Source organism: Hyaena hyaena, unplaced genomic scaffold (genome assembly GCF_003009895.1).
Source record: "Hyaena hyaena isolate Hyena2069 unplaced genomic scaffold, ASM300989v1 scaffold_136, whole genome shotgun sequence".
NCBI lineage: Eukaryota > Metazoa > Chordata > Mammalia > Carnivora > Hyaenidae > Hyaena > Hyaena hyaena.
The window spans coordinates 1716378-1731571 of record NW_024080768.1 but is presented as its reverse complement, the minus strand read 5'-3'; the positions used below and the strand labels follow the sequence as shown (position 1 = coordinate 1731571).

Genomic DNA, 15194 nt, shown 5'->3' with positions numbered 1-15194 from the left:
AGTCTAAGTTACAGTCGTGGAATTCAGTTCACGGTGAGGGATACAAGCATTAAGAAAAATTTTAATTTGCCTTTAACTTTATCTAAATTTTATAGTTAAAAGGACTTTTCTATTTATTATGTATTAAGTAATTAAAGACATATATATTGGCTTCTCATAATATATTGAGAGATTTGGAAGATTGGCTATCTAGTGGGTATTTAGTGGGTAACCTGTAAGGAAATACAGTGGCTAAATAGACATTCCCAAGAACATCCTGATATAAAAGTACTGGAAGAATTTTCCTCCCTTGTTGGTCACTTCATTCCAGCCCTATTATATTCTAATCTATATATTCAGATAATTTCTTAACCCGTCTCAGCCATCTCAACACTAATCTGTTGCAGATCCATTCCTGGTCATATTCCAAAACCCGATTTCCAACAGCATCCCAGACAGCAAACCTAGATATTACAAAAGCATACAAACATATTAAAATTGAACATATACAAATCCTACCTCTCATCCATATTGGCCATTATTATTTTTCACGCTATTTTCTATCTCATAACTAATATTATAAAAAGATAAACAGAGCTTCTATTATTCTTCTTGGGATGTGACTCATTTTCGGGGTACTGATATTTGAACCACAGGAAGAGGGAAATTTTGTCCCACATGTTTTGTGAATTTCATATGTGACTTTGGAAATGGAAGCTGGGAGCAGAACTGAATTCACTACTCCTGACCAAACAGTGAGTGATTAGAAATACATAGAGGAAATAATGGAAAACAGAAGAGCTTCTGGCAAGACTATACTTTCTTTTTTTTTTTTTATTAAGACTGGACATTCTATGGAGGTAAGAATCATGGGCAAAAATGAAATATGCTTCACCCAAAAAATACTTTTAAAGAATTCCTAAAAAATTATCACTGTCTCACCTTGGTCTTCAGTAAACCCCATATTGCCCAGCAATGATTCTGCAGATGTGTACCTTTCAGAGATAATTTTAAGAAATGCTGAATTATGTTCAATCGGGTTCTAGGAGAAAGTGAGATAGCTCAGAAAGAACCAAATAATAGGGAATAAAGGGAGATATGATGACTTCTCAGTTGTGTAATATTAAAACTCATCCAAACAGGCCAAAAGCCCGAGAATCAATTCTTTTGTTTTTGCCACTTCATCTCCCCTATCCAGCAAGGTCATTGATACATCGTCATAAATGTTCAAATCTATTCCACAGCCATAGACATGATACAGATTCTCACCATCTCTTCTCCTGGGCTACTGTGACATTTTATGCTAACATGTTTGATACTGGGCATAAACTAAGTTACCGCCATCAAGCATGGCAAGTAGGGATACAAGGAGAGTCATGCCATACCAAGCAGGGTCAATTTCCATCCTTAATCCCAAGTAGAAACAGATTTCTGCCAGACTGGTTTACACTTCTCCTCTTCCCCACCATTTTGTTGCGGTAAAAAACACTTGAGGACCAGAAAGAAGCCAGACACACAATACTAAAGTTGTATTTAGAGGAGAAATATTGCAGACATGTCATTAGGCAAAACAGGTCAAGAGTGTCTTGTTGATTACATACAGAATTAAACCACTTTTAGAAATTAAACACTAAAAGCATTATCTCTAGGCATACTAATGACAGCAAATATAAATTATTATGTGTCTATTTTTTTGTCAGTTATCTTAGTTTAGGAGCTTAACATCTACTATTTCCTATAATCTTTACAAAACTTACAAAATTGCTATTATTATTCCTGTTTCATGGGTGAAAAAAAGGGCAAAAGAGGTTAAGACAACTTGACTAAGGTCTCACAGCTGGCATTTTCTAGAGCCACACTTGAACGTAGGCCTAATAGGCTGTAAGGTTTATGCTACACCCCTTCTCACAGAACGAACAGAGGCAAAAACCTAATCCATAGCCCTTACATAATTTTGTCTTGACAAAACATATGTTGAATGAATTCCTATCTCTTTGAAATATCCCCCAGCCTAAGAGTCTTCTACAGCGTTACTTGAATTATCTTTAAGTAACAAATGACATTACATCACTTTCTTATTTAACCCTCCACCATTAACTGTGGCATATCCATACTTCCTAGTTTGAGAAAAAGGTACAGAGATTTACCATATACCCTTGATCCTACACATGAATAGTATACCTTATATCAACATTACTCACAAGAGTGGTACATTTTGTTACCAAGGATGAGCCTACATTGACACATCATAGTCACCCAAAGTCCATAGTTAACATGAAGATTCACTCTTGGAACTGTACATTCTATGGTTTGGACAAATGTATAATGATATGTATCCATTATTATAGTACCATACAAACTATTTTCACTTTGCTAATATCTGCTGTCCTTTGTCTCTTCCAAATCCCCCTCCCCACCTCCCAGGCAACCACTGATCTTTTTTTTTTGTCTGCATAGTTTGGTCTTTTCCAGAATATTATATAGTTGGACTCATACAGTGTATAGTCTTTTCAGATTGGCTTTTTCCACTTAGTAATAGGCATTTGAGTTTCCTGCATGTTTTTTTATGGCTTGATAGCTTACTTTTTTGTAGCACTGAATCATATTCCATTGTCTAATGTACTACACTTTATTCACCCCTACTAAAGGGCATGTTGGTTCCTTCTAAGTTTTGTCAACTATGAATAAATTAGCTGTTATAAAAAATCCTATGCAAGGTTGTGTGCATATTAGTTTACAACTCCTCTGTGTAAATACCAATGAGCATGACTCTTGAATCATATGTAAGAATATGTTTAGTTCTATAAGAAACCATCAACCTGTCTTCTAAAGTGGTTGTACCATTTTGCATTCCTGCCAGCAATAAATGCATTCCTACTACATTCTCACCAGACTTTGGTGTTGTCAGGGTTCCAGAATTTGGCCATTCTAAGAGGTGTGAATCTCACTGTTGGTTTAATTTGCTTTTCTCCAGTGACATACATGGAACCTCTTTTCATATGCTTATTTGTCATCTGTATATTTTCCTTGGTGAGATCTGTTAAGGTCTTCAGCCCATGTTTTAAACTGAATTTTTTTTCTTATTGTTAAGCTTTAACAGTTCTTTGTATACTTTGAATAATAGTCCTTTATCATATATGTTTCTAGCAAATATATTCTCCCAGAGTGTGGCTTGTCTTCTCATTCTCTTGACATTGTTTTTCACAGAGTAAAAGTTTTTAATTTTAATGAAGTCCACCTTATCAATATTTATTTTGTGGATTGTGGCTTTGATGCTGTATCTAAAATGGCATCACCACACCCAAGGTTATCAAGGCTGTTTCCAATGCTATCTTCTAGGAACTTTACAGTTTTGCATGTAATATTTAGAAATGTGATCCATTTTGAGTTAATTTTTGTGAAGTGATTAAAGGTTTGTCTTTAGATTAATTTTTTTTTTGTAGGTAAGTATTCAACTTTTCCAGCACCATTTGTTGAAGAGACTACCTTTGCTCTATTGTATTGCCTTTGCTCCTTTCCCAGGGGATCAGTTGACAACAGGAATAGTAAGAGGCATTTAGGAGGTAGTATTAATAAGAGTTGTTAATAACTTGTGGAAGTGGGTGTTTGATGGCCAGAGAGTAGAGCTCATTTTCACACATTCTATATATAATATTCAGGTTTTCTTGAATCAGCATTCAATGGAAGCAATTGTGGTTATCTCCTGAAGCAATATATGGATGTTTCTTTGAAATTCTGGGCATCTTCTTCTTTATAATCATTTATTTTTGATGGTGAGATGTCAGACAAAAATCTCTATGGTGCTTTATTTTTCAGGTGAGTTCTGAAAAGATATAAGTCTTAGTTTGTTTTCTGCACATTTTCTCACTGAATTCATGACCCGAGTAAGTGATATTTTGAAAAAGAGTTTAATATGGCTTTGCAGTTTCAGCTTTCCACAGCTATGGAAATATGGGGTTCACTTTAACGCTTCCTTTATATCCATTTCTAAGGTCACAAGCAATCTAGAGAATGTCTCCATTGTCACTTCAGAAATTGCTCAATCTTTAGGTTCTGTCTTCCTTTGTAAATATTTCCCATAGCTGGCTTTTAGCCTTTAATCTATTGGGCTTACCCAGGTTCTTCCTCTCAGTTTAGTTTCTGTGTTTTGATAATTCCTTGCTTATGATTTAGAATATCAGTGAACTTATACTTTGGATAACACTTCTCAGAATTTTTTATATAAATAAAAGATGGGAAGATCTTATGATGAAGTTATCGTTCTGAGATATGTCAATTGAATTTTGACCTCAATAAGACTGGCTTGATTTTACCTAAATTTATAGATTAGGACTACAAAGGGAAGATTAACAATGAGCCTTCAATAGCATATTTGTGAACAGTAGAGGGGCCCAATCTTGCTGCAGTTCAAGATTAGCTTTGAGATGTAGTGGCAAAGTAAAATCAGCAAACATTCTGACGAGTCATACCTGAAAAATAGAGTGACAAGAATCATGGGAACTTTGTCTTGCAGATATTTCCTTTCTCCTCTCTTTCTCTCTCCTTTGCTTTGAAAAGATGTCATAGAGTTTAGATTTTTGCAGGGTAGGCAGGCAGATCCAGGTTTGAGTGTGTACACATGAAAAGCCTAAATGCAGATCCATATGGAGGCACTTACTACTAGCACACATCCAAGAAAAGTATTGCAAATGGCCTTCAAGATCTATGTGATTAACCTAGGGATTTTTAGTATGTAAAGCCACATAGAGTGTGATATATTTCAAAATAAATGTAAAAGTAATTCCTGAAGATAAAAAAAAAAAAAAAAAAAAGCAGAGGGGTGTCTAGATGGCTCAGTTGGTTAAGCATCTGACTTCGGCTCAGGTCATGATCTTACAGTTCATGGGTTCAGGCCCCGTGTCAGGCTCTGTGCTGACACCTCAGAGCCTGGAGCCTGCTTCAGATTCTATGTCTCCCTCTCTCTCTCCGGCTCTTCCCTAATCACACTGTCTCTCTCTGTTTCTCAAAAATAAATGAATGCTAAAAAAATAATTTAAAAAAGCACAAAGATTCTACTTTTTGTTGAATAAACTAAAATAAAGATATTATCCCTTTATATTATCACCTGACCTGTGAAACGTTCTGAAATACTGCAGACTACATGGACCATGAAAACGGTTTGCATCAGTGATAACTAATGTGGATTTGCTCAGCCAGCACATCAGGGCAAGCTCAAGCTGTCTCACAAACAGACAGTAACAGCATCAGAGGCCCTTTGTACCATTTCATCTACATATTGACTTCTTCCTAAGAGACCCAGAATCATTTGCACCCTGAAAATTAACTGGCCTTCTACACACTATGGGTGGTGAGTCTGGACTAGGTACACTAACCACCCTCATCTTTTCAGTCTTTTCAGTGAAAAGAATCTCTGAGAAAACAGTTAACCAAGAAAATAGGAAGAAGACCAGTAATGATCTATATCATGGTGAAAAAAAAAAGGAACTCACTGTTCAATTTCTTCAGAGAATAACCGTGACAAGACAGACTCAAATACCAGACCATATTGTAATGTTTCAGAAATTTTATCCTTTTAAAGTATCAGTGAACTAATTTAGGAGTAGAGCTAGGGAAGGTGTAATTTTAGCTTTTAAGGAAAACTGCAGTAAAAAAAAGCCTATAATAATTTGAACCAGTTGAATATTTACAGAAAATAGACAAAAAGACTGTAAGGAAAAAAAATAATTTAAAATGGAATAATAGTAAAGACCAAAGTCTCAGAACTTAATTCACTAAACCTGGAATATAATAGGTAGAGGAACCATGATACTTTAAAAGAGAAATTCATGCAGCTCTCTCATCGCACAAAAATTTCCTTCTTAACTAATGAGTAAAAAAAGAAAGTAAAACTAACATCACAGAATTTTTAGAAAACAAATTATTTCAAGCTCTACAAATCCTACCCTGGGAGAAATGTCTGAAGCTATAATGAAAGCAACATTCACAGCCTTGAATACCCATGTTATTAGGCAAAAATTAATGTAAGTAAGCAGTTAAGCTGGGGATAAACTAACGTCCTGGTGAATGACAATACCTTTGGAAAGTTTGCCTTCAATGAATCCAGGTTTGCAATCAACAACACTCAGAAAACTGTACTTGTCTTTGCACTGGTTGTTGGGGTCTGATAAGCAGGCAAGCACCAAGCCAGAGTGTCCTGAAGAGTTGCATACTGGGGAAGGAGAAGAATAAAAAGTTATTTGTGAAGAGGTGCAAGTCAAGTATTTTGTATCTGTTTTTTAGAAATCAGAAATCCTGAATTAACTGTATCATACAAGAACATGGACTAAGTGAAATTACTTAAGAGAAATATAAAAGGCTTATTGGTAAGAGCATAGAGGAAGGGATAAACACCTTACTGAAAATCATCTTTTCTCTACTGCACTACAAAGAAAGCATCATCCTTGATCAAATGACTATATTTGTGTTTGGTTCTAGAGTCTCTATTCTGCTCCATTGCTCTATTTGCATATTTTTGCACCAACATACTATTTTCATGAAGTTTAAAAATAACCCCTGGTATTCAGTAGATGCCTCCATCTTTATTATCCATCAATGTTTGTCTTGTCTATTTTCCCATATGCTTCCATTACATTTTCTTTTTTTTCTTTTTCAATAAAATTTTTAAATGTTTTTTAATTTATTTTTGAGAGAGAGAGACAGAGAGAGAGAGACACGGAGAGAGAGAGAGTGCACATGAGTGGGGAAGGGGCAGAGAGAGAGGGAGACATAGAGTCTGAAGCAGGCTCCAGGCTCTGAGCTGTCAGCACAGAGCCTGATGAGGGCCTTGAACTCACAAACTGTGAGATCATGACCTGAGCCAAAGTTAGCTGACTGAGCCACCAAGGTGCCCCATTGAACTTTTCAAATAAAGTTATCAATTCACCCCCCACAATAAACCTCTCAAGATCCTAGGTGATTTTTATTGTTATTGCATTTAATTTATTGATTTAAGAATTATATCTTTATAACTATGACTGTTTCAGTGTCAGTAACAACAGAACATTTTAGGGATTTAGATTTTCTTTAATTTCTCTCAGTGCAAACTAATGTTCTGTGTAAAGAGGTTGCACATCTTTTATATAATTTATTTCTCTGCATGGGATATGTTTTAATGCTGTTATAAGTTATATCATTATAAGTTTCACATTCTATTTTTGTCATTAATGTGCAGAAATATGTGGTTTTTGTATACAGGCCTTGGATCCAGAAACCTTGAAATACCAAATTATAATAATTTTCATTCGATTGTTTTGGAGTTTCCATGTGCACAATCATGTCACTTGTTTAAAAAGTCATGTTTTTCTCTCTTTTCCATTGTGTATGCATTTTTTTTTCTCTTGCTAGAAACTTATAGCACTGGCTAGAATTCCTGTGTGTCTCATTCCTACTCACAAGTAGAAATGTTTTAATATTAACCACTAAATATTATCTTTGTAGATTTTTAGATATACTCTTAGTTAGATTAAGGAGGTTTTCTTTTAATCTAGTTTTCAAAGAATTTTCAGATGAATAGGTTTGGAATTCAGGCCTGTCTCCTGGAGGGGGCAGTATTTACTTATATTATTTATAATTCTTCTCTTAGGAGGATGTGCCCTTTCTCTCCATTTATTTGTTTGTCCAATCATTTATTTATATAATTATGGACTCATGTATATTTGTTTTAGACACTGTTTTTTAATCCAATACCACACAATGTATTTTATTGCTAAAATCATTCCAGCTTTGACTATTAGTAGCTCTTCCAATTTTGCTTTTATGTTCTTTTGACATGCCCCTCCTTGGCTTTTTGAGTACTTATTTGCTTTCTGATACTAAAAGATACTCTGGGCTCATTTGGTGCTTTACCTAAATCAGCCCTAGAACAGCCAATTCTACAAGCCCTTGTCCTTTTCATTGAATAGTGGCATTTAGAAACCAAAAACTAGGTGCTGGGTGTGCTCTTAGCTATTGGATTGTTATTGTTTCTAGAATTCCTTAGCAAATTATTTAGGATATATATTCATGTATACAACTAACATATGTTTATACACACACCTATCATTTCTGTATCTATCCATATTTACCTATATTAAACTAAATGTTAAATTCATACTGATGTCTCATACCCCAAACCAGTCCTAGTCATTTATTCTCTCTTGCTTTTTTATATTTTCCCTGCCTAATAGTGACAAGCTGGGCTCCACAAGCCACATCCATTGACTTGTTTAACCTGAACAGACAGATAATGCAGATTCAGAACTGTTACACTGTGCTATACCTTCATATCCTTCAACTTTACAGTGTTCAGTCTAAATGCCATTTGTTGGTATTACTTAAGTCAACATCTTTTTATCTCCACTCCTTGCAGTAGGGTTATGTCAAAAATTTTTCATAGTTAGATTCATTTGTTACAGTTTATAGTACATTCTGGGATGCCAGGCACCTGACATAATCTTTTAATTTCCATACATTGAATCCTGCCCTTTGTGAGGTACAGTTTTATGGGTTTTGATAAATACACAAAGCCGTGTATCTACTACTCCAGTACTGAAAAGAACAGTTCCATAACCTTAAAAATTATACTCTGCATTGTTTCATAGTCATCTATCCTTTCCTCCACAACTGGCAAACATTCCTGTTTCCATTCCTCAATTTTGCCTCTTTAGAATGTTAGATGACTGAAATCATATAATAAGTGGTCTTTTGAGTCTGGTTTCTTCCATTCAACAAAATGTATTTTATCTATGAATCAATATTGAATCAGAAAAATCTCCAAATGAGCCTGAGATGCTTTGTTTTTATAAAGAAAAGATCCTTTTAAAATATCTGGAATAGTATTAAAATATGAGGAATATATATATTAGGGATATATATAAGGAATATATATGTTCCTTAAAATGAACAAATATGATTAAATTTACTGAAGAAAAGTCATACTGACCAATACAAGTAGAATTATTCATGCTTACTTCTTCCCAGCAAATGGGTTCTTAAATGGGTTGTGAATTTATATACCCTATATTCTCCAATAAATTGTTCAGTTACTTGCTACAGTAATAGTAATTATCATTAGTTTCTGTCATTTTGCCTGAAATAAGCAGACCTAGTCAGTTTATATGCCAATTAAAATGAATCATAGTTGAGGAAATTAACCACAGAATGCAAACCAATCAACCTGAGCCTGCTGGACAATGCTATATAGGGAATACTGCTTTTTGTGTTTTTTTTTTAAGTTTATTTATTTATTTTTGAGACAGAGTATGTGGGAGGGGCAAAGAGAGGCAGGGAGAGAGAGACTCCCAAGCAGGCTCTACACTGTCAGTGCAGAGTCCAGCACAGGGCTAGAACTCAGGAGATGTGAGATCATGATTCGAGAGATCATGACCTGAGCTGAAACCAAGAATTGGACACTGAACTGACTGGGCCACTCTGGTGCCCCAGTAATATTGCTTTTAGATTCATCTAGTTTTGAAATACATTTTGGGAATTCTTCATAGAGTCAGGTTTTCCTAATGAGCTCAGAACCAGATACTCATAGCCTCTAGGATAATTGTATTGGGAGGGAACTTAATTGAGGAAAGAAGAAGAAAAGAGTTTTGAGCAAATGTCAGAAGGGCTGGCACCGGGTGTAGTTCTCACAGCTGCTGGCAGTGCCAGCTCCCATGTGTCTCTGCAATGGACTTTGGGTTCACAGGGACCTTTATCTCTGCATAGGTTTGTGCTATGTGGTTTCTTCCTTTGAAGAATCATCTCTATAAGTCTTCACATCTTTTACTTCTTTTAAAGTAACTTAAAAATGTCTTCAAATTTTTACCTTGTTTTCCTTCCTTTTTTTTTTTAACTCTTTGCCTTAATCCTTCTGAAGACCATTTTTGTTTACCACATTTGTATTCAAGAAACAAAAACGATGAAAATAAAATAAATATGAAGACAAGCAAAAGAATGAAGTCCCCAAGAGATATCAAGGATGCAGAAAAAGACAGTGATAAATTGGCAATCTAATGCACTAGCTGATATTTAAAAATCCACAAACTTGACCAACCACTAAGTAGCCTAAGAAATCCTAAAACTGGAAAAATCTCAGATCCTAAAATTAAATCATCTGAAGATACAAAGGACATACAAATAATTTCCCTTTGTCATTAAGTCATTAATTATGCATCATTAAGAGGTGGAAAACCCAGGGTGCCTGTGTGGCTCAGTGGATTAAGCATCCAGCTCTTGGTTTTGCTCAGGTCATGGTCTCAGTATTGGTGAGTTCAGCTCCACAATGACTCTGTGCTAGCGGTACAAGCCTGCTTAAGATTCTCTCTCCCTCTCTCTCTGCCACCCACTTTCCCTGCTCACACTCTCTCAAGATAAATAAATAAAACCTAAAAAAAATTAAAAAGAGGTAGAATACCTATATCTACTAAATATCCTTGAAGCAACTTTTTAAACATTAGATTCCTCCATATGCAACAGGCCCATACTGATTCACAGGTGAATTATTGTCTGCTATTAAGAAACTAATAATTTCAATTTCATTCATCCTTAAAAAGAGGTACATTTTCTATTTTTTAAACCAGCATGCCATATATAAAAATATAAGACAGTGACTACAAAAAGGAAAGCTTAGCCTATCATTTAGTGAATATTAATATAAAATCTGATAGAAAATACAAATTAAGAGCAGAATCTACTGTGTTGTCTATTTTGCCAAAACAAGAATAGAACGTGATGAAGTCTATTAATATAATTCAAAATTGAAAATAGTTTCCTTAACATACACTTAACTTTGAATATATAAGAGCTATTCCTGATTTTTAAAAATAGTAGTTTGTATCAGGATACACAGATATTTCCTGAAAAATATTCATAAAGTAATATCAAAATTGGACTTAGTTGTGAACATGCAAAGCATTCCCATCAATATCAGAAGGATAAAACTTTCCTGCCTTCTATATACCTATTTAACAATCTTCTATCACATAATGACACATGAGTGCTCAATAAACATGAATAAATAAATAAATGAATTTACTCCATTAAGGTTTTTTAGAACCACCTGTCCATCCATTCAGAGAAAGTAAACCCAGTTTCTGATTTCATTCCATATTCAAAATGAATTCTACATGAAAAAATAAATGTAATAAAAAAGAACCAATTTGCACTTTAAAAAAAGAAAAGAAAAACATGTGTGAGGTTTTAGAATGTAGAAGATTTTTATAAATTGAGAAACCATGACCAAAAGTCCACAAAAGGCTGATTAATTATGTACATTTCTTCCCTGAAAATACCAATGTTAATTACAACAATAAGTTAATTATAAAAATAAAACCCCTTCTTAAAGATTTTTAAGAAATGAAAAATGTAGTGCAAATATAAAACAGAGGGTTAAGTTATTAATGTATGGAATTTTCACAAAAAATGCTAAAAGAAAATATTTTCCTACTAGAAAATGAAATGTTATAATAAATGACTATGAATGACAAATGAGCAGAAGAAAATATGTCAAGGTTTTTTAATAAATAAGTATATGTAACTCACAATTACAGAATATCTTTTAGAAAATGGTGAGGAGAAACAGGCACTCCCATACAGTGGTGATAAGAAGATGAATGGCTAGGGGCAGCTTGGTGGATCAGTTGGTTAAGTGTCTGATATGATCTCAAGGCTCCTGAATTCAAGCCCCACACTGGGCTCTGTGCTGACAGCTCAAAGCCTGGAGTCTGCTTTGGATTCTGTGTCTCCCTCTCTCTCTGCCCCTCCCGTGCTCACTCTCTGTCTCTCAAAAATAAATAAAATCCTTCAAAAAAAAAATAAGAGGAAGATACACTAGCTAAGTATTCTTGATGCGATTTGTTAATGTTTATCAATATTTAAATTTTTAAATGCTTACTTATTTTTGAGAGAGAGAGAAAGAGAGAGAGAAGCGGAGGAGACACAGAACTGGAAGTGGGCTCCAGGCTCTGAACTGCTAGCACAGAGTCCCATGTAAAGCTTGAACTCATGCACTGTGAGGTCATGACCTGAGCGTAAGTTGGACATTTAACTGACTGAGCCACCCAGGCACCCCAATGTTTAAATGCATATACATATTTATGTGTAAGGGGACAGATATAGGATTTAAATTAAGAATTAGTTAGAAACAACTGAAAAATACAATAAGAAAATGACTATTTAAATATGATGCATCTTCGTAATGAAATTCAAAGCATTATCATTTATTTTGAGGATATATTATAATTAATGATTCCTTTTGTATTTAGTCCTTTTTAATTAAGAAATGTCGACTGGGAACTAGTATATGGTTTAAATATTATGAATGTAATATGTTACTGATGCATAGAGAGAATCTGGAAAAAATCAATTTATTTATATATAGAGAGAGAATTTTAACAACTATAGAAAGGTAAAACTGGAGAAGTTACAGAGTGGAACTTTATTTTTCCTTTTAGGAATGATCAGCTATGTACTTAAAATATATGTAGGATTCACTGGAGAATGGGAAACTTTAGCTGGTGAAGATGGTAGAGACCACTTTTAGGCAACAGGCTGTAGCAGTGGAAATTTGAGCCAGGCAAAAGGTGCACTTTGACCACAGAGAGGAAGCAACAGGCTCATTAAACAACCCACTTTGAAACAGCCATAGGCCTTAGCTGACCAATTACAACCAGGTACAGTTCCTAAGATGACCAAAAAAGGGAAAATTCCTTATGTCCCCATACTCCATCACTGCCCTATAACTGTGGCCCCTCACCACCACCTCATCCAGTCTCTCCTTTGCTGTTCCACACACCGCCCCCCTAGCAGTGTATTCAATAAACTTTTATCACTTTTGTTCTCTCTTGGGCATCCATCCAACTGGGTTGTCCCACAAAGATGCCTGTGGAAAAATGCTCTATAAGGAAAGGAGGAAACTGTAATCTCACATACAGTTTTAATCATTTTGGAATGTCTTCAGTAGTCTACTTTAAAAGTTTTGCTTTTCTGATTTTGTTTCAGTGCCCCATTTATTTTGACAAGCTATTTAAAGTTCCCCCCAAATAATGAGCTTCTAAATTGCCTAGATCTGCAATTTTATTTGGGTTTGTAAGAATTTATATCAAGTAAAAAGAAAAGACTAGCTCGACTGTTAATTTCTCTCGTTAGCTACAGAGCTTAACAAAAGAATGTCAAGTAAATTCACATTGGGCCACTATATTTTTTTCATCACCTTGGCATTCTGATCCCACTTTGACTTGTTCTTTTAGTCTCCCATCCTCTAGCTACAAATTTCATGTTGATCATTTACAGCATAATTTTTTTTTTAAGTACAACTCCCTCTGCTTACTCCAAAACTCTATCAGCCATTGAACACTTGGATATGATTTACAACTAAACATGTACTTGTTCATGTGTAAATACCAGGAATAGTCCTACCCTCCACTGGTACCATGAGAATCATAAAAACAAAGACAAAAGAAAAACTCAAAACACTGAAAACTTTCTTCCCAGATAGAAGCTAGCAACAAATTCAGCCACATGTATTCAAAGTTATTTGGTTATATCTCAAGGTCCAAAGTCAAAAAGGTCACTCTTTTCTTTTGCACATTCACTTACCTAAAACAATAAACAAACAAACAAAAACATAATATTCCTCCCACAGAATATTGATAACTAAATTGGTTTTGGATGACCACACATAAGGTATATAAAAAGTTGTATTAAGCCATTGAAAGAGGGGAATTGGCAGGGGCTGAAAAAACACCAGGTTCTTACCCAAATGTCAATTGCATTTGATCAACTTTGGCCTCAGGTATTGGGGCAAAAGGACTGAAGAGCCCTAAAGGGGGGTTAATGGAGGTGTGTACAGAAAGACATCAGATGCAAATTTTAGAAAGATTACTGGGAGCCATGATAAATGAATGGTTCAAACTAAAGACAGAAAAGAACAATTAGAAGATAGTGATTTGACTGAAAAGTAGTAACTCTCAACTAAGCTGTGACAGTGGGAAGGGTAAAGATGTAACGTTTTGGAAATAGCAAAGAAGTAGAATTTACTGAACTTAGTAAATGACTAAGAAATCGGATAAGTAACAGTGAACAATTGAGGACCTACCTTACCTGTCCTAAATTGGTTCTGTAACTCTGCATATATTAGTGTCTTTCACTGTATCAAAGGAATAGAAAAGAGAGGTATGTTTGGGGTCAAGACAATGAGTTGAACATATTGTGTTGAAGGTACCTGCAAGTGATTCAGGCAAAGATGTCTAAAATGCAACTCAATACTAAGAGAGAGAATTCTACCATTATGTATAGGTTTAAAATTATTCATATTTGCATTTCATCAGAATGGTGCTGTATATGAGGACACACAACAATTATGCACACAGGGGCACCTGGGTGCCTCAGTAGGTTGAGTGTCTAACTCTTGATTTTGGGTGAGGGCATAGTCTCGTGATTCATGGGATCAAGCACCATGTTGTACTCTGCACTGACAGTGCAGAGTATGCTTGGGATTCTCTCTTTCTCTCTGCCCCTCTCCCCTGCTGGGAGCTGCACTGGCCTCACTGGATGACAGTCACAGTGAGGAAATGGTAGGGTTTGCACAGCTCCTGCCATGAGAAACAAAAAACTGGTATCTCCTTCTGCTACTACTGACTCATGTTGGAAATGAGGCTGCTGGTATTGACCAGGCCTCACAATATTCCAGATCAGACCAATATTCCCCACACAGACTGATCATAAGGAAAAGCATATCCCTGCCTTTTCAAAAGAGACTTCAGATGAAAGCATGTGGGTGATTGTCAAAAGGCTCTTCCTATGGGCCTTGCAGATCCAAGACTTACATAATAAAGGGGGCTAAGAACACAAGAGTTACAATTGAGTGTGGCCCTGAGACAAAGAGCCTAGTTTAGAGTTAAGGACAGATATCCAGCCCCACCCAATTGTTCCTGCTTGGAACATCTTGTGAGTGACTTATTCTGGTCTTGAATATGCTGATTGCTCCCTATTGAGGAACTTCTTCTTTTGTGATTATGGGAGCAAAGGTATTTCCTGAAAGACCTGTTGTTCTTGATACTTCCACCTTAAACAAACAAGCTATTGACCCCTGCCCACAAAGAAGTAACTTCACCCTTTTTATGTTAAAAACATTGTCTGGCATGTTAAGGATACCTCCCTTCCTCATAGGAAAAGCATCTAAATCACCTACCTCAATCACTACTGATAAA

General features: G+C 35.4%; 1 long non-coding RNA gene across 2 annotated transcripts in view; it reads right to left on the bottom strand.

Moving 5' to 3' along the window:
- LOC120235705 overlaps window positions 1-15194 on the bottom strand; it is a 94955-nt gene that overhangs the window by 33456 nt on the left and 46305 nt on the right. For both annotated transcript variants that reach the window (XR_005529484.1, XR_005529483.1), the window contains exons 3-4: window positions 6053-6187; window positions 353-443 (exon numbers count right to left, since the gene is read on the bottom strand). This is a non-coding gene — a long non-coding RNA (uncharacterized LOC120235705). The remainder of the gene's footprint in view (window positions 1-352; window positions 444-6052; window positions 6188-15194) is intronic.